This window comes from Palaemon carinicauda, chromosome 1 (assembly GCF_036898095.1).
Source record: "Palaemon carinicauda isolate YSFRI2023 chromosome 1, ASM3689809v2, whole genome shotgun sequence".
NCBI classification, from domain to species: domain Eukaryota; kingdom Metazoa; phylum Arthropoda; class Malacostraca; order Decapoda; family Palaemonidae; genus Palaemon; species Palaemon carinicauda.
The window spans coordinates 291902694-291924339 of NC_090725.1; positions in this window are offsets into that span (position 1 = coordinate 291902694).

A 21646-nucleotide genomic window follows, 5' to 3' on the forward strand; every position below is an offset into this window, starting at 1 on the left:
CATTGATTTTTGACATTCCTTTTTGCATACTTGTTCTCTCTCTCTCTCTCTCTCTCTCTCTCTCTCTCTCTCTCTCTCTCTCTCTCTCTCTCTCTCTCTCTCTCTCTCTCTCTCTCTGTATGTATTTGTGTGAGTATGTGTATGTATGTGTACATATTATATGTAGGTATATGCTTATGTATGTACATATGTAGGGCAGTTTATACATGTATTTGTATTTGTGTGTGTGTGTCCTCAACGAGGCCATATCACTTGCCTGTCCTTCTTTTTATGTTAAATAAATCTGATCCATATAAAAGCTACATGCTTAATGGATTTGGGCTGTACTACTAATGTTTATAACACATTTTTATTGTAACAATAGCCAATAAAGATAACAATATAAAAAAATTATCTCTCTCTCTCTCTCTCTCTCTCTCTCTCTCTCTCTCTCTCTCATGTTTAAATGTATGAAATAGCAAATTACTGTAGTGTCATCTAACAATCCCAGTGACACGTGTTATGTAGGAGCGAAGGAAACTGGAAAAGAGAGAATCTTTTGTATTATTATTATGATCCAAAATCTTTCAAGTTTTTCATCCCTCGTAATGGAATGTCAATCACCTAGATATATTGTTCTGGCATTTTCCTTTATTTTGTTAGGCCTATTTTTTAAAAAGTAAAAGCAAAAAACGGGTTGTGTTTATAGTGTCTTCAGATTATATGAAACATTCATTTTAATGCGGTTATTTTGATTGTTCATTACTTCTCTTGTAGTTTATTTATTTCCTTGTGTCCTTTCCAGACTGAGCTATTTTTCCCTGTAGGAGCCCTTGCGCTGATAGCTTCTTGCTTTTCCAACTAGAGTTTTAGCTTAGCTTGTAATAATAATAATAATAATAATAATAATAATAATAATAATAATAATAATAATAATAATAATAATAATAATAATAATAATAAATCTCTTCCATCGAATGAAAAATTCTGTTTTCTGAAAAATGAAAATCGTATACATTCAGCAACATTTCTTGCATGTTCAGTTCATTCCACCTGCAACTCACATCCAGTTGCTGAATTTAAAACCTCTCTTTATGTAAATACATTTTGTAAATATTTCATTGGCTATTCACTCAATGTTTTCTAGAAAATTGGAGATTATTGAGAAAGCATATTTTATCCTTTTAAAAATATCCTTGGCTTTTATTTTGATCTCATCTTTTTCTTATCTTTTTTTTTTTTTTTATCGACGCCTTCAAGGTCTGAGCCCACACATCATGTCCCCTGACGATGCCAGTATTTTGAACTCCATTCTTTTCATTTTAGTTCTGGTTCTCTGATTCAGATTTTCCTTTAGCTGTGTTAATTTAATTAGTTTTAAATCTTGGATTTCTTTATTTTTTTTTCTTTTTGTATAATTTGCTTGAAACTGTTTGGTTTTATAGTTTTATAAACAATAGATTTAGTAGATTTGATAACAAAGCTATCAGAAGGATATTGGGAGTTAAATGGCAGGACAGGATTAGAAATGAAACTATAAGAGATTACTCGAGTGCCATATGTGGATGAGATCATAATGATGGATAGATGGAGATGGTTTGGGTATGGTCTTTGCACTCCCCAAAAGAGATTAGTTCACCAAACGTGCTGTGCTCCACAAGGCTCTAGAAGACATGGAAGACCCTGGCCTACATGGCTGAAGACTATGAAGCGCGAAGTAGGAGATGATGAATGGAGAAGTATTGAATTGAAAGCTTAAGATAGAGACGACTGGCGAAATCTAACCGAAGCCCTTTGCGTCAACAGGCGTAGGAGATGATGAGGATTATGAATAGTTTTATATCGCAATGTTTGTAATATTCAAACAAACTATTATTTAAAAAAAAAAAAAGAGGTATTAGCATTGCCTTTTATACAGATTTTTTTTTATACGAAATATTTCAGCTGAGAGAAAATTCATCACTCCGGAAAGTCCCAGGTTTGTTTCAACGTTTCACTTTTGGAAGGAGTAAATGGTTTGGCCACCAACAATAGCCGGTGCTTCGCTCGTGTGTGAATGCCACCTTTAATCGCTTTTCAAGGGATGTCATTTTTTTTTTTTTTTTTTTTTTTTGTCGCGCCTTAGATTACCCGGAGTTTTTAAAAAAATAACCATTTTTTGACGTATTTCAACACTAGAATGAGTTTATGTCTTGATTTACGTTTAAATGTATGGGGTTTTATTTTATAGGAAGAAAGATGTTTGAATTAATGTCACAATTAACGTTTAAAAGGCAGATTAATCTTGGTATCATTTATTATCACCTTTTTTTTTTTTATCTCAAGTTGTACGTGTAGATATTTGCCTTAAATTTACGTTCTAAAAATGCTAATTTTGTTATGAATAATTATTTTTAGATTTTCAAGTTTAAATGGATGCCATGTAGCCCTTTAGACTGACAAAAGAATGAAGCATTTTATTGGGTATTGCACTCCGGGTCAGGTTAAATTTACCCCGAAAATAGCCAAGATCGAAATCTGTATATAAATAATTATGTTGAAAATCTTTGAAACAATAATTTCTTGTGAATAACGTATCTAAATACGGAAGTACAGTTGGACTCTGGAATTCCTGGCCCACCTTGCTCTTTGGAAGTGCTCCCTGTCACACACTTATTGCAGGGCGAGTTCCTGCCATCTCTCCCTACACTAGCTGTTTGGTTACTCGACGAGCAGCAAGGGTGTGACAGGGTGCACTTCTTCAGATGATATGTGCCAAGAATTTTTATGTCTAACTGTACATAAATGTGGAAGGATTAGTTCCCTCATTAAAGGTGTGGGTTGGGACTCATTTAACTTCACTGCCATCGGGTTTAGATCCATGAGCTCTCACTTTATCAAGGTTAAGGTTCCTTTTTTATGGACCTAGGTAGAGAAGCCCAACATATCTGATTTAGCAAGCTCCATGGATTGCAAGGTTGGTGTTTTCTCTTAACAAATTTGCATCCAGGAGCATACATCTCCTTGGCTTAATGGTTAATAGCGTTTTCATCAAAAGTGGGTGTTGATTTATATGTTATGTCTGTAAATTTACTCGGTTTCAGAAACTCATACGCCTGTCAGGATGAATTTCTCTTCCTCGACAGGTTTGATATCCCAGGTAGATATGGATACTTTTGTTCGTGCATCCTTCAATGGTCAGGTTCCTTCTGAAATTTCATGCATTTGCAAAGTGGAAATTCCGGTCACTGGATGTAAACCATCAAAACATTTTGGTGGAATGGACATTAAGACTAGAGGGAAATCAGAAGCTCTTCTGTGTTTTTGTAGATTTAGAAAAAGCTTACGGTGGAATACCAAGAGAAGTGATGTTTTGGTGCTTAAGGAAGAATAAAGTCCCGGAGAAGTTGGTTAGAATAGTAGATATGATTTACAAAAGGACACGGACAAAAGTGATAACAGCTGTTGGCGAAACAAAAACCTTTGAAGTTAGTGTTGGATTACACCTGGGGTCAGCATTAAGCCTGTTTTTATTTGTGTGGGTATTGGATCTGTTAAGTGAAAGGATCAGAAATGAAGTTGTAGGAGTTGCTATATGGAGATGATTTGGTGATTACTGCTGAAAATGAGGAAGAATTACAGAGAAGTGTGGTAGAGTGGTAAGAGACTTTGGAAATGGATAAGACCGAAGCTATGAGGAGCAGTAAGGAAGGTAGGGACAGGATAGCCGTGCATGAAAGTAGAGGAGCAGTTATAAAATAGGTTGAACAATTTAGATTCTAGAGATCTACTGTAAATCAGGAGGGAAGGTTTAAGGTTGAAGTTGAGAATAGGATAAAACCAGCATTGGGAAAGTGGAGGGAGGTAATAGGAGGGGTATGTAATAAGAAAAAGCCAATCAAGGTAAAAGACAAGATCTATAGCACAGTAATAAGACCAGTGTTAATGTATGGATCAGAAACGGGCTTTAAGCCGAGGAGAGGAAGCAAAGCTTGAGAGAACAGAGATGAGAACGCTAGGATGGATTATCGGAATATCACTGCTTGAAAGATTGGAAAATGATGAAATAAGAAGAGATGTTGTGGGCACATGTTGAAGATGGATGATGGGGAGGGAGTGAGGAGGGCTTGGGAGGAACCTGTTAGGGGTAGAAGATGAAGAGGGAGGCGGAAAGAATTAGATGGCCCTAAGGTGAAGGATGATATGGAGAGAAGAGGTTTGGTGGTATAGTATGCTTTTGATAGAAGGCATTGGAGAGGGCTCATCAGACAACCGACCCCTTAATGTAGGGATAACGGTGGGGAACAATGTCATCATGACATTGGCTGGCTTTTCATGAACATTTTTTGATGAATTTTTAGCATGTGATAAATAGACCTTCTTTGACATGACATTCCATGAAATGATAAATTGTATATAGCTCATCCTTATTGGAAATATCATTAGATACCGTGCATAATTCCCTTGTATTATCATGGCATAGTATTTCAAAGGGTTGCAAAGAGACTAGTAAAATACACAAAGGTTGAACATAATCCTTAACTACGTACATACAAAAGTAGATGTAAATGAAAGTAAATTTTAAAAAGATAGTCTTTATGAACATTATATTTTGTCATCTTTTAGAATGTCAGTTTATTCTCCCTTGTTAAAAGAGGGAAGGGAACTCTCATACAGATAACGTGATATGTTATCGTTATCTTGGTTACTTTAGTAGGTTCCTTTGGAGAGGAAATTACACTTCCGTCATTAGCCAATGTGTATTTTATCATTCATGATAATCTCTCTCTCTCTCTCTCTCTCTCTCTCTCTCTCTCTCTCTCTCTCTCTCTCTCTCTCTCTCTCTCATTTCAAATGTTTATTCCCAGCTTTTCACTAGAGACCCAATTCCATAAATGATATTGGATTTGCTGAACAAAACTATTTCGGAGGAATTGTTATGTATTTCTGTATTGAAAACACTTGCATCATGTTCTAAAATTGAAGCAATAACTCCCGAAACTTATAAAAAGAACTACCGGGATTATTTTTCTTTTAGATGTAGCTATGAATAATAGCAAAACATACTGGATATAATTGTAAAATCTGAAAGGTAAATAGTTTTGGATGTCATTGAAATGTTTTTATCAGTTTTCTCAAGTTTATTGATTTCGACTTCCAGTTTAGTTATAGCCTTGTTCGATATATGTACATCTCGTTTTTATTCACACTTTTATCAGAATAATTTTGTGTTGAATTTCAAATTCATATTGCTTTATCTTCGTTCATACTTATTTATATTTTCTGTCTGTCTATTAAATATAGTTATCTTGTCGCTTTAGATGCCCTTTTTGTATTTTTTTTTTTTGTAGGTTTTTTAAGGTCATTTATTTTCCAACCCTTTAAGCTATTCATATCCTTTCACTACAGTGTTATGAGTAATCCATGCTGGTATTATTTTACTTACAAAGTTCTTATCAGCCTTGCCATCGTTTCTTATAGTATACAGTATGTTATCAGTTCAAACTACATTTTTATGTTTCTCCCATTTATGACCTGTGTCTTTCTCTTTTCCATGAATAGATATCCGCTTTAACTACTTTTATTTATATTTCATGATCTTCACATTTTTTGGTAGTACATCCGATTATTTTAATTTAATTCCATATGTTTATTTTTGTATCATTATTTTATTTAGCTTTAACTGGTGCGCGAGATTCTTATGGTCTTGAGCAACCATAAAATTGATGTCATCTTTTCTACCCCTCTTCTTCTGTCGCAGCCTTCTTCACCTTCCTCGTCATTTTCTCCTCCACCTTTATATCCCATCAACAGCGCCTTTACCCGCCCTTACTCTTGCTCTCCCTCACCCTAAGGGGAAAAGAAATCTTAAGTTGGTAATTAACCTAGCACGTTTTACCTTTGTTGTCCATCACTTGTTGGCACTCCATTATTACCGGGAACCTCTCTCTCTCTCTCTCTCTCTCTCTCTCTCTCTCTCTCTCTCTCTCTCTCTCTCTCTCTCACTGGTTTTAAAGCACAGTAATGTTGAACTCTACTCAATAAGTTAGGGGCTACCTTTCAATTCCTATGTTGACTTGATCATTGAATTTATTTTTTATTTTTAGTCGCAGCTAGGAGGGAGAGGGAACTACGTTCTTGTAATTATTACTCCGTCATATTGTACAACACTAAAGCGAGAAACTCTAGCCAAGGTGATACTCAGCCCAACGAGGTGAAAATAATCCCTCTCTCTCTCTCTCTCTCTCTCTCTCTCTCTCTCTCTCTCTCTCTCTCTCTCTCTCTCTCTCTCTTAGACACACATTTTAACGAGCAAAAACTTCTGGCCGTTTTCTCTCACCTTTTATTCCCTTGCCTGCTGGAATTTTTATTACTTTCTTCATTTGCATATAGGTTTAATCTAAACTTGTAATTGTTCTTCCTTCTTCTTCTTCTTCCTCTTGTAGGAGTCTTGAATTTGGAGGAAGAGTTTTCTTCATACTTCTCTTTGCGAAAGTTTTTTATATTTCTTTTTATTCTAGTGAAAGGCTGCTTCAGCAGCGCAATGCATAAGGAGCCGAGAATTAGGAAGAAAAGAAGTGTTTTAAAAATCTCCAAAGGAAGTTTTAGAATCTCAAAGGAGGCAGTTTTCAAATCTTCCTCGTAACGTTGATTATGTTTTCATGCATGCCATTAAAGAGCGCTCTCTCTCTCTCTCTCTCTCTCTCTCTCTCTCTCTCTCTCTCTCTCTCTCTCTCTCTCTCTCTCTCTCTCTCTCTTATATAAATATATATATATATATAATATATATATGATTATATATATATGTAATATGTATATATATGATTATATATATATATATATATATATATATATATGCATATATATTTATATATATATGTATATATGTAATTTATATAATTATATATATATATATATATATATATTTATATATATATATATATATACTTACTGTATGTATCTTTATTTTTATCTTGTTCCTTTCCCGGGTACGGTCCTGGCTGAGATGAAACTATCTGGTACGATCTCTGAAACTAATTGTGTTTCTCGCCATCTTTACTGTAAATTAAATTCCTTGTGCCCAATCAACTATTGAGGGTTGTGTGTTGTAAGAGAGAGAGAGAGAGAGAGAGAGAGAGAGAGAGAGAGAGAGAGAGAGAGAGAGAGAGAGAGAGAGACTCTCTTGATGTATTCCTCAACTTTTCCGTGCTACATTTTTTTTTTTTTTAATGTTTTTCAGTTCTTGAGAGATGTGTCCCAATATTAATGTAATGAGTACATTTTTTTATTCAAAGAACCCTTTGATATATGAATAAAGTATAGAAGATTCGTTTTATGAGCTCTACAGCTTGACATGTTACAGATAATGTTTTCTCATTTTTTCCTTCAAAATATGTGCATAGGTTATGAAGCAGATAAAGTCTTCTCTCTCTCTCTCTCTCTCTCTCTCTCTCTCTATATATATATATATATATATATGTGTATATATATACTGTATATATGTAAATACATATATATATTTATATATATGTATGTACATATATATATATATGTATATATATATATATATATATATATTGAGGGTGTCTTAAAAATTTCCTTCTCCCGTACGAAATATATTGGGGCTTTGTTTAAATAGAACAGTGATTAACGGAATACATTTCAGTTTGAGACTAGACCTTTTCTTTAGTTATCGCGTTTTCGTACTTTTTGTCCAGTTCCGAAATCTTCTGTTCATTTTCCTTTACAGTTTTCTTCTCATTCCAAAGATTCAAATGTGAATGTGTGGTACTTATTATATTCCTCAGTTTCTAATCCATGCTTACAGATAGAAATAAATCGTTTTTGGAATCGTCCTCTTGATTTCAAATGGTTTATTTTACTTTTTTTTTTGAATTTTTTATAACATATTCGTAGATACGATAGAAATTAAAATGCAATATGTATGTATGCAATAACTATAATCGTTTTGCTTTTCTCTTCCAGGTAAGTCACACCCTGCAAATTGTGTTTCGCTCATTACCTTCGAATATTGTAAGTACTAATACAGTTTTACATTCGATCCCCCTTATCTTTCTTTATATATATATATATATATATATCTATAATATATATATATACTGTATATATATGTATATATATATACTGTATATATATACATATATATATACTGTATATATATATATGTATATATATATACTGTGATATATATATATATATATATATATATATATATATATATACTGTATATATATATATATATATATATATATATATATATATATATATATCGTCCGATTAGTTAATTTTGGCAACGTTTGTCCTAGTTAGTATGAATTTACCCTAGTTCCGTTTATTATATATATATATATATATATATATATATATAATATAATATATATATATATATATATATATATATATATATATAGAATATATATATATATATATATATATATATATATATATATATCCCTTCTCTTGTTTTGATTGCTATGAAAATGCAGATGTGGAGCACAAAGGAAAATGTAGACTGGGGGAATTCATTCATAGTGTGGTGTGTCTGTCCTCAGCTCTAACCTTCACACAACCTGATCTGCTTCTGTTACTATTATTCTGTTATCTTCCTTGTGCTTTTCTTTTGCTTTCCTAGATGTTTTCCACTTTCTTTTGTCCTTGAGCGTATCCCTTTACTACAATTCTCCGTTTTTGTTATTATTTTACTTTCGTCTTCTTTGTCACCACTTCCTTACATTAATTACCTCATGTAATTCGACTCCCTTCCCTCCTCCCTTTATTTATAAACTTTCCTCCTACATTAATTTTTCTTATACTCGCTTTATCCTTATTTTTTTTTATTCTTTTTTGTGCCATTTTCCGCATATTTTTATCTTCCATTTCTATTATAACGCTTAAGTTTCATCTTCCCTTTTCTTCACTTTTCCTCCATCTTTATTGCACCTTCTTCGTATTGCAGTGTTGAATCTTGCCTCATGGAGGCTTTGGCAACTGATATGCACACCTGGCAGTGCTACTTATTCCTTTAAAGGTCTGTAGATCTGAACATGATTTTATAATGAGACAAAGGCGTTTTTGTCACTGGAGTAGTTTTAATGACAATAATTTTTAATATTGTTTTGGATTTTATATCGTTTTCCCCCTTTAACGTGCATCGTGCTCAAGGTTTATCGATGTTTTTATTTGTTTATATGTTATTGTTGCTTTTACTAAAAAGATAGTTTGGCTCTAGTGTGTAAGGTTCGTCCACAAAAACGAATATCTATCAATATAAAAACTATTAATGATGTTATCCATGCAATTATATATAAGATGAGGTTATAGAGTTCTCTGATGGCCATTTCTCATCTTTCTTAATACAGTAAAAATGGTTATATTTTCAGTGGCATTTTCTTTTGTATTGTTCGAATATGATTAAAAGTAGAAAGGTAATTTTTTAACCATAGAGTTACTTATAATTTTTTTTTTATTGCAGCAAAGATATAAGATGAGATTTATTTGTCAGTAATTAAACTAATCCTACACGTTTGGGTTTTTTACTGGTTTTGGTATATAGTGCTAATGTAAATGATAAGTATAATGTACTTTAGTTGCAACGTACATATAAAAGTACAATATTTAGGATATGTTATGTTATTTAATTTCGAGAACATCGAATAACATGGAAGAGATATGTTCCATATTTATACGAATAATGACATACGTCTTAGGAAACGTGATAGGTTACTGGCTATTTAGTTTCGTACGCCAAGTATAGTATATTTATTAGAAGATTATAAGGTGAGCTATTCATATAGATTTTTTCTTATTAGTGCTTAGATAAAGTTTTTGAGTAAATATCCGAGTGAATGTCATTTTGTATGAAAGATCTGAAAAATTTATTTGTTATCAATAATTTTGATGCCAAGTTTACCAAATTTGATGAATCAGTCTTTGCAATTATCTATTATACTGAATAACACATTTTATTTTACATCAATTAATTTCGATCTGGTTAATCCAGTCATCAATATTTTTTATCTATATCTAATACCTGTTTGGTTTAAGAAGCAATGACTATTTATGGAATGAAAATTAAAGGTATATGTCCCTTATTGTCTCTCTGAATTAGATTAGTAATATATTTTTTGATTACATGATAATTTTCCCCCCTTATTGAGTACTGTCGTCAATAATTTTCTCAAGGGGGTTGCACTGTAGGCATTAATAAATGGTTTAAAGGTTTAAAGGTCGCTCATGAATGGCAGAGGCAAGGAACAGTGACATTACCCTATCAAGCAGGACAATGCCCTAGAGACTGACCATATATTATATGATCAGCGCCCAAGCCTTCTCTCCACCCAAGCTAGGACCAGAGAGGGCCTGGCAGTGGCTGCTGATGACTCAGCAAATAGACGTATAGGCTCCCCCAAACCCCCCAACCTTAGCTCACAAGGATGGTAAGGTTGCAGACACTAATGGCACTAACGAATCTGAGAGGGACTCGAACCCCCGACTGGCAAACACAAGGCAGAGACGTTACCAATCAGGCCACAGCAACAAATTCTCTCTGTCCGCACTTACTTTTTAGCCCTCAACCTAACCCTCTGTTCCTGCTTTCTTTGATTTTTACTTTATAGTACAACTGTGTTTTTATTTCGCTAGATGTACGTCGGTGTTGACTGTGACTTATGGCCTGAATTTTACAGAACAATTTGAAACATAATAATGATCAGATATCTATTTCTCATGTTAATTAGGATGGTTTTTTAATTTGTTCGCGTGTCTGATCATCTGTTTTATCGTTTGCTTCTTTTCATAGAATAGTAATTTGATGATAATAATGGACATGACAATTGTTGTAAGGAGCCAACTTATGCATTTACATTTACATTTTATGCTATATTACATACCCGTTTTGTTTAATAAGTAATGACAGCCTATAGAATGAAAATTCAAGTTACATGTTCCATATTCTCTTCCTGAATTAGCTTAATCAGTAATACATTTTATTGGACTAACATGATAATATTCCCCATATAGAGTACTTCCGCCAATTAACTTTCACAAGGCGCAATGCAGGCATTAATAATGGTATTTGGAGCATCCCATCTTTTCCTAACTGCTTTTACTTCATAGCCCTTAACTTTATCGCCGATTCTGCTCTCTTTCTTATATCTTCCTGTCCAACCTCTCTGACATGTACTTTATAGTACAACTGCTGGTTTTTTTTTTTTTTTTTTTTTTGGCCAAATGTGCGTCAGTGATGACTTTGACGTTAGGCCCAAATTCTATAGAACAATTCGAAACATAATAATGATTAGGTAATCCATTTCTGTTAATTAGGGTGCATTTTTAATTTGTTCACGAGTTTGATCATCTGTTTCATCGTTAGCTTCTTTTAATAAAAAAGTAAATTGATGATAATTGTCTACATGACAATTTCTGTAATGAGCCAACTTATGCATTTACATTTTTAATGCTGTTTACCATTTTTTTTTCACAGTTTATTTCCGTTCCAGTCTCTTTCTCCTACTTCAATTATTAATGTCATGAGGACAATCAACTTTCTTCATCCTCTCTAACAGAGGCTTTCCGCAGTTTGTTATTTAATTAGCGAGTATTGCTATTTAGTTTATATTGAAACTTGCATCAGTAATATTTGAAAGGGATGCAGGCGCTAAACCTTATATCATGGAATTTTAACTAACTAAGAAGGTGGATAGGGATTTACTTAAGACGAATATCTGGTAAAATCCATCGTAGTTTTTTCATATATTTACATTTTTGTAGTTTCGCTTCTACGTAATCTTTGAATTAAGATTATTTTTTTTCATCAGTAACCTTCCAAACAACCCCAAATTAAATTAAGACTTCATCAATAATCTGTAAATTATTGCATCTCTCTCTCTCTCTCTCTCTCTCTCTCTCTCTCTCTCTCTCTCTCTCTCTCTCTCTCTCTCTCTCTCTCTGACCCCATATGACCTAATTCCGGTGCTTGACCCAAATTCCATGTTAAATCATTTTTTTTTCTTGACGTAGATCCTCGTTAGCCTGATATCAGCATTGTTCCGTATGAATCTTTTAATAATGTTATCTGGTATTCGATTGTCGATTAATTACATCATTAATATTCACATGTAACAACGTCACTGAAAGTAGAATTATAGCAAGTTGTTAATTAGTAACTCGATGTGCTCAAGGCAAAAGCCGGAACATGCTGTCTGCATTTTTCATTTACTGCTCTGTTGCCACAAGTGGGGGAATGTGTTAATAACCTTTGGCTTCTCATTGTCGGATTATCCAGCTGCTCTTTTGTCATGTGTGTCTTTCTTGTTAGTTTGTTTTGATAGGTACTTATATTCCGTATTTATATTAGCATAATCTCTCTCTCTCTCTCTCGCTCTCTCGGAATAAACAGTATGTATATGTGCCGTGTATATATATATATATATATATATATATATATATATATATATATATATATATATATATATATATATATATATATATATATATATATATATATATATATATATATATATATATATATATATATATATATATATATATTTATATATATATATATATATATATATATATAAATTTATACACGTCACTGAAAGGACATGTCTGAGGCCTTGTCCCTCAGTGGACTAGTTACGGCTGACGGTGAATATACAGTGTGTGTGTGTGGGTGTATATATATATATATATATATATATATATATATATATATATATATATATATATATATATATGTGTGTGTGTGTGTGTGTGTGCACGCGCGCGTGTGTGTGCGTGCGTGTGTTTGTGCAAAAGAACCACTGGGAAGATGAAAAATAGGAAGATTAAGTCCTCAGTATTTTCATGATACTTCTCCAGAGGACGGTTTTCTTATTTTTCATTTTCCCTGTGGTTCTTTTCCATCTGAGCATCACGTTTCCCCGATATATATATATATATATATATATATATATATATATATATATATATATAATAGTGAGAGAGAGAGAGAGAGAGAGAGAGAGAGAGAGAGAGAGAGAGAGAGAGAGAGAGAGAGAGAGAGAGAGAGTGTTTTGCTTACAGGATGTATATAGTTTTACCTACGTTTATATAAAGTGTTTGGTTAGTGAACACGTTTGTAGAAAAAATGGTTTTAAGTTTCGTAGTTAACTACCAAGTTGATTTTGTTTAAGAAACTTTCGTAGATTTCGTAGAGTTTATCCAGCAAAAGATAATTGCATTAAGATTCCTCCGATGTCATTGAAATAATGTTGACGGAAGAGTATTAAGCCTTTTATTAAAGTTGCGTCTGTTGGAAAATTCTTGAACCCAATTATTTTTTTATAATGTTCATTTCGTCCCCTTATGTATTTTTGTAAACATTTTTTGTTGAAGTCTTAGCGTACCATTATTTTGCAATGTTTTAAATGTTTCTTATTTGTGTAACAATGAAGTTCACATTATTGTTTGTGATTCTATAGATCAATGTAAATCTCTAGGCAGTTTGGTTGATGAAGACGAATTTCCTTCGCTGACACATTTAGTGTTATATGTTGCTAATTATATATTTCATTATAATCTCGCAGACATTTCTGCTGACAACCTAAAAATGGCTTATCTTATTTGCACAGATCTGGATACTTTGTATATATTATATTATTATACTTATTTATAAAATAGCAACCAAATTAGGAAACCAGAATGTTGAAAGTCCTAATAGGGAAAACAGCCCTTTAGGAAAATAAACAGAGAAGTAAAGAACTTATGAAAATCTTCCTATTTAACGATATGATTATGAATATTATTCCATAATTTGGTCTCAAGCTGAAGATATTTTTAGAATAATACAATTAACTGCATGCTAACTACTTTGTTAGATAGTTTCGTCTGGGAAGATCTAAAGGGAAAGAATCGCCATAACTGCTAGAAAACTTTATGATAATGAATATTATCATTCCTGTTAACATTTATCATAAATATGTATAATTTGAACACTTGAACTCTTTTCAAACTCAGATGACCTTTTGTTTGGTGTATGTAATGTAATAGTATTATACCCTTGAAATGTGTTAGTCATGATTTTGGCCGTGGGTTACGAACCAAAAGTAGAATTCCTATTGCACAACGAAATGATCTTGTGAAAGTTATGATGTTAAAATGCACGGTAAAGTCATTGATAAGAAGACACAAGATTTACTCTAACAATGCCAAACGAACCAAAGCCTCAATGGTAGTATTTATTATGCATAATGATATAAAATCATTATGCTGAAAAATAAGTTATTCAAAAGATGTATATATTACGTATTAAATGAAAGGTCTTGATGAGCAGATATTGAATAAAATCTATCTTTAGTCCTTACTATGGTTAGGCTCATTGGAGTAAAATTTGCCCAAGCTTAAAAACTATTATTTGATATATCATCTGATAAGTCTATATTGTTTATCTAGATTGTGGTATTTCTATATGCTTGGCACAGGCATCAGCATTGGTGCTCAGTTTGATTTAAGGTTGGCATCCATCTCAGTGTCTGAATCGCATGATAGTTCCTATTGAAATATATTCTTTAGTTTATTGTAAAAATTATAATAGGACCTACAATAAACCCTCAAACTACAAAAGGTTTGTGGTGGCCTGTGGGTATCGTCCTAGCGTGGTGATTGCGAGACTCGGGTTCAAGTCCCGTTCAAACTCGTTAGTTCCTTTGGTCGCTGCAACTTCACCATCCTTGAGCTAAGGATATGGGGTTTGGGGTCTATCTGATGAGTCATCAAGAGCCATTGCCTGGCCATCCTTGGTCGTAGCTTGGGTGGAGAGGGGCCTTGGGCGCTGATCATAGGCAATATGGGCAGTCTCTAGGGCATTGTCCTACTCGATAGGGCAATGTCAGTCCCTTGTCTCTGCCATTCCTGAGTGGCCTTTAAACCTTTATGGATTCTCGGAGTATCCAGTGTATATTCTGACTAGTATCAGCATTTGCAATTATGTCAACATCCGTACGCAAACCATGGTTGGCATAGTGCTAATATAATTGTTTTCATGTTTTAGTGCAATAGTTTTAATATTATCATAGCGTACATCCTTTATTACTAAATATCATATTATGTCTATGGGGATAAAACTGAGTGACACAGTTCGCATTCCATATTATGTTGGACGATAATGTCAGCTTTAGTGTGTTGCAATTTCATTGGTGTCCTGTTGCTCAAAATGGAAATCCTTTTAAAATAAAGAACGTCATTTATGTTTTATAAAAGGTTAATTAAAAATACACCCCATCATGCTGTATTGAGTTCAGTATGTTGAAAATGGATTTGTTTAAAATCAAATGTTATGTAATACTGTAGGTTAGAGTTAATTTGTTAGGATTGCCTGCAACTCTTAATCTGTGGGTTCAGAGTTCAAACTAGGGTCATGACTTGGTAAATTTCACTGGATAACAACACTTAACTATCCTTGTAAGGTAGGCTTGGTCGGTCGGGTAAAGATCAACCAGCCGAATCATCATCACCCATCGCCTGGTCCTCCTTGGTCTTTGCATGGGTCGAGAGTGGCCTTGGCCACTGACCTTAAGAGTACATGTTCTGTTTGCTGTGCATTGTGAAACAGCTTCATAGGCTGTTCCATGAAGATTGTTTTATAAACAAGCATCTCTGCTACATAAGATGATCATGGCACCTCATCCATAAAGAAAAGACTGTAATTTCTCTTCAGTGAATGAACTATATGTAATTAGAATTAGCCGGCATGTTTACTTCTTACTTAATCTGTAACTTTCTATTGTAAAGTCGTTACATTGTACATTTTAATATAATCTGTGTATAGTTCAGAAAATTATAATTAGACACCCATGTGCTTTAATAAGGGATACTCATAACAGAGGTAACATTTGTTAATGATAAAAACGTTTTGAGATGTTTGCAAAAAAGGATAAGAAATTACTTGGGAATGTTTTCAATGGTAAAGTTAGTGTTGAAAAGTTTTTTTTTTTTTTTTTGTTAATATTGTTACTGAGTATGTAGTAAAGATAATAATATTGAGTAATTAGGCTGGAGGTAGTATTGTTGTTGAATATTTTATAAATATAACAACATTAATAACGTCAAACGGTAATGTTGATATGCTATATTGTTACCATACTTTTGACATCAGCGTTAAATTATTGGAAGAGATATAGGTTTTTCATTTATGGTAATGTTAAGGGCATTGCAATGGTTATGTGGAGTAATGAGCCGTGTTTATACAGTAATATATCACATTTAGAAATATATTTATTTTCCATCGTCTGTAATAACCCAGTTGCCCTGCATTCAGAAACGTGGAATATGCAATATTTAGAGCATATGCAAACAAAATCCTTTTGTTAAAACAATACATTTGAAATAGAACTAACATTGTCATGGTGGTGTCCGAGGATCTGAATGAATTCCATCTTCATGCAAAACGAAGAAATTATGCAAACTTCTGGGACAATAAGATTTTGAGATAAGACCAGCTGAATTTAGTGCGGGATTGAACTAGGTGAAAGTCAGAGAATCTGTATTAGTGTTTGGATATGACTATTATTTAAATTCAATCTGTTTTCTTAATATAACGTAAAAGATAATGTCTGAATTTATTCATTTAGCATCTTCTCTGAAGGATAATCCTTATTCTACATTTTTCTAAGGTTTCAAACTATTATATCAATGGATAAAAGGCAAGGGAGTTTATTTCATTATTATGTGATTTTTGTATGCGACTTTATAGGATAGTATTTGTTAAAGTGGGGGGGGGGCGGTTACATCTTCCAGTTGCCGTCTCCCATTCGTAAGAAAAATTATGACCATGTTAGATCTATGAGTCAATATACTTATTCGATAAATACATACTATGGTCAATTTCTTTTAGCGATGCAGATTTGCACCGACTCGCCGCGGTGCCCTTTTTGCTCGGAAAAGTTTCCTGATCGCTGATTGGTTGGACGAGATAATTCTAACCAATCAGCGATCAGGAAACTTTTCCGAGCTAAAAGGGCACCGCTGCGAGTCGGTGCAAATCTTCCTCGATAAAAGAAATGGACTATAGTGGGGTTCATAAGGATCCGATGTCCTTTTATGTTACATATGATTTGCATACATTATGTTGGGCCTTTCAGCAGTATTATCACAGTTTTTTCTTTGGAATAGTCGTCGTTCTTATATGAAAGCTTCAATGTCACCTTTTGGATATAGAATGGGCGTGTTTGTAAATCTCCTAAGTTTCATTAACCGAGACGAGATTTCAGAATATAACCTGCCCCTTTTACGACACGTGACCCAGCTATAAAAACGAACCATTGCAGAGTAATTGCATGCTCTGTTTTTATTAGGGCAATGTTGGTGTTTTGCCTTTATTTGATGTACGGAATTAAAGGGTTAAGCAGTCGATACAGCTTTTTGATATTAGGATTTGGCATAAGAGTTTTATCTACTTGTGGGTATCTTCAAATTTCTGACCGTATGAATCTTCCTCACGCCGCATATATTATACAAGAAGCCAATTTCACACCGTCAACCATTTTACCTTCATTGTAATTCAACTTAAAAAATCACTTACATTAAGGGGAGTTGGCTCAGCAAACTCACTTATATATTTCCACTTTGGTTTCCAGAAACATTTAAATACTCTTATTAAATATTTAACAAACATCATACTACCTTTTACATATTCCGTGAAACGTCTTTTATCCTAATATCATCCATTGTATTATCTGCTAAATACTTATGAATCAACGAGTTTAATCTTTTCGCCACCTATACAATCATTCGTTACTTCATATTCCTAGATTCCTTTTACTGTTCCTTCCAGCTTCTCAGTTGTTTCCCTCAACGAAAATTATTAAATTTTTACCATCCTCAGCAGTTTTAGCTCACAGTCCCTAATCAGCACACACCTACTCTTCCATCAATCATATACAATTCTTTTTTATCACAACCTCACAACCACGCCCAATGTTTTATCTACCAATCCACATAACTCCTTTGTATATATATATATATATATATATATATATATATATATATATATATATATATATATATGTATATATATATATATATATATATATATATATATATATATATATAAATTTATATAGCCTATATACATATATACTGTATATATGTGTGTATATATATACATATATATACTGTATATATATATATATATATATATATATATATATAATGTATGTATGTATGTATGTGAATGCATGATAGTTTGTCAATAAATGACGTGAGATCCAAACTTTCAAATACTGAGCCACAAATTAGTAATGATATCAGATTCACTCTACCTCAGTAATAGATATCCTAAAGGACGTTCTTTTAATGGTAGGTGCTTTCCCCGTTGGCTGAGAACCGAATCCTGGCCCAAGAGAAACACTTTTCTTTCTATTATTTATTCCTGAGATACTGTGAGTTTTATGTTAAAACTAAGTTGTGGCTCAATACTTGAATATATATAAACATACATTTTTTGTAGAGCAGATTCATAGAGTAAATACAACTAGAGGTGTCGTGTTGGTCCTACCCGTAGGGAAACTGTCCCACGGTCCCACCTTTCACGACAGCGACATCTATGAACAAACGAGGTCGCGTGCAGTATTGTGCTGCCATAAAGTGCAGCAATTCTCGGTTTAAGAACCGGAATTGTCTTATTCTTCCTCCTCTTCTTCTTCTTTTTTGTTATAAGTCGGGAAAGATAAAGAGAAGACAATGGAAAGGTAAGACCAGTTCCCTTTGTATTGTCATGGAAAAAGTAAAATATTCAACTTAGCCTTAGGTTTGAGGCCAACTGCAGTACAGTGTATATAGAATACACTATCACTGATTATTAAAACAGCCTTAATAGCCTTAGTTTTGCTGATCTACCTTAGGTATGTTATGTATAATATTAGCATAACTGCAACACTTCGTATTTTCAATGTTAGTGTATTAGTGAAATTGTTTACTTTAAACAGGAAAAAACTACCTAGTATTTCAATAAGTAAACATGATATGTAGATGTCAAAGTTGGTGGATTTAAAAAGGCGAGATTATATAAACTTCAAAACTGGTTTAGATAAAATCCTCCAGCTATGTCTAATGTATGTGAGGAACACTTCACCAGTGATGATTTCATGTGCCCAGATGATAAAGGTAATTGTTTTATAGAGTTAATGTATGTCAGGTACCAGGAAATTTTAGTAATAATGAAATTGAAATTGTAAGCCAGTTGTCAAAATTATGAAAACTTAAATTACTTAATATTTATTTACATATCTATTTACAGGGTTATATAATAACAGTATATCTATAGTTGATGAGTCTGTGATGACTTTGGGGTCTTGATAACTTATTACATGCAAAATGTATTCAATTCAACAAAATCTAAGTAAATATCATACAGGTGATTAGACATTACTATTTAATACATTCATCACTGTTAAGAATAATGCCTTTGTTTTAAAAATGCAAACAAAATATTGTTTCGGTTTTTAAATAAAGGAATTCCGAAAAAAGTCTACTTAAAAATGATATATAACCATTTTTTCAATCAACCAATGGACAATAGTAGTCCGTGCACACAACACACTTTAGTTGTGACGGCGTTTATTCATAGATGACGCTGTCAATTTGCGTGGGGGTAATGTACCTGTGTTTTATATAGGCACTCTAGCGTGGGGAGGTGGCTGCGAACTGCTGCAATGACATACATTTACTTTATGGTAGATCTTAAGAGAGGTATAATAAGTCAGGATGTGTACCTTGTTTTTTTTTTCTTGTTTGTAAGTGAGCACTACATGCTTCTCTGATTTTCTTTCATAAATATACTAAAGTGATTTTGGTTTGTGTAGGGCGTCAGGCCTGTATTTGCAAGTTCCATGTCTTGATGCCCTCTTGTTCGTTATTAATGAACACAGTTGTTAAAAATATTTTATTGGTTCTTTTGTTGTGTTCTCTGCTTCCTAACATCAAGAAGAGATTTTTTCCCCATTTAATACAAGTATTGTTACACCTTAAGCGAAGTTTTCTTTCTACTTTTGTTAGCGTTTTTTTTTTTCATAGTGCCTTTGAACTCATAAGGTGTTGTAGGCGTAGGACTTCCGGCTTTTCTATTTTTTCTCCTGTTTTCTATGTCAATTTAGTTTCAGATTTCTTGTGCTTTATCATCATTACAAGCCAAGCTATAACCCTAGTTTTAAAAGCCGGATGCTATTAAGCCTGTGGCTCCAACAGGGAAAAATACCCAGCAAGGAGAGGAAATTAGGAAAAAGATAGAATATTGTGCCTGCATATACCCTCAAGGAAGAGAACTCTAATACAAGACAGTGGAAGACCAAGTTAGAGAGGCTATGTCACTACCCAATACTAGAGAACAATTGTTTGATTTTTTTTATGGTGTCCCTCTCATAGAAGAGCTGCTTTTCATAGCTAAACCAAGTGGGGAATAGAAAGTAGCCATTGAACAATTACAGTGCAGTAGTTAACTCCATGAGTGATGAAGAATTTTTTTCTTATCTTAATGCTGTCAGGTGTATAAGGTAAGAGGAGAATATTCCTTATATGATAAAGAGCAAGTGTCTGGCTATGTGTGTGTGTATATATATATATATATATATATATTTGTTCCGACACGAATACTTTACCTCGAATTACCTCTTCGGAGGGTCCTTGACCCTCTCTCAAACTCGACCAAGATTTCCCGCGCTACCCCCCCCCCTATCTCGCTCCCGATAGTTCCTACCCCCGCCGCCAGGATAATTCCTGCGGCCCGGATTAGGGCAGGTCACTGCTTTTCCCGGGTCAGGATCCCATTAAGTCCTTGGTCGTGAGATACGAAACATCTCACTCTCTCGCTTAAACTCTCGATCCTTTGGCGCGTTGTGATCCCACGTGTTCCCAGTGTACGGACTTGTGTTTTTTCTGCGATAGTGCGTTTTCGCAAAGTGTCCTCAGTCCGTTCCCCTTGTGTTATCCAGGGTTTCTGTAACTCGTTAGTGTTGACCTTCGTGTGCGAACGATGGAGAACGTGCGTCGTTGTCCTGGTCCTAGAGCAGGAAAGTCGTGTGGGGCTTTCCTCTCTAAACCAGAAGTGGACCCGCATTCCCTTTGTTCCACGTGCAGGGGTAAAGTTTGTTCCTCCTCGGACACATGTCCCGAGTGCGTGAGTTGGGACGGCATTCAGTGGGTACGGTATGGTACAAAGAAAAAGAAGTCGTCTAAGCGTTCCCCCAAGAAAGTGAGTGGCGTGTCCTCCTTACAGTCGGTCAGTGATTGGTCCGACGAAGCCTCGGCCTCTCCGTCTCCTTCGCAGAGGAGTGGCCAACAAGCCCCCAGTGTGATTGTTAGCCATAGTGTCCTCCCAAGTGAACCCAGTGTGAGGGAGGAACCAAGGGCTGGCCCCTCGGGAGTAAACGGAAGGGCCGCGAGTGTTTCGGGCGAATCGGGCCACGTGGCAGGGGATCACGCTTCCTCAGAAGACCCGGTATGGGGCAGTGTGGCGATCTCAGTCTCCCCCCCGCCCTCGTGGGCCGGTGCGTCGGGTTCCCCCCCGCCAGAAGAGAACCACTCGAGAATTCGTCACCCGAGTAGCGACGCCTTCGGGTGGAAGTTACCGAAGACTCCAGGGAGGTCACCGCTAAGGATGGACGTATCCCTGGGTCCATGGCCTTCTAGCAGG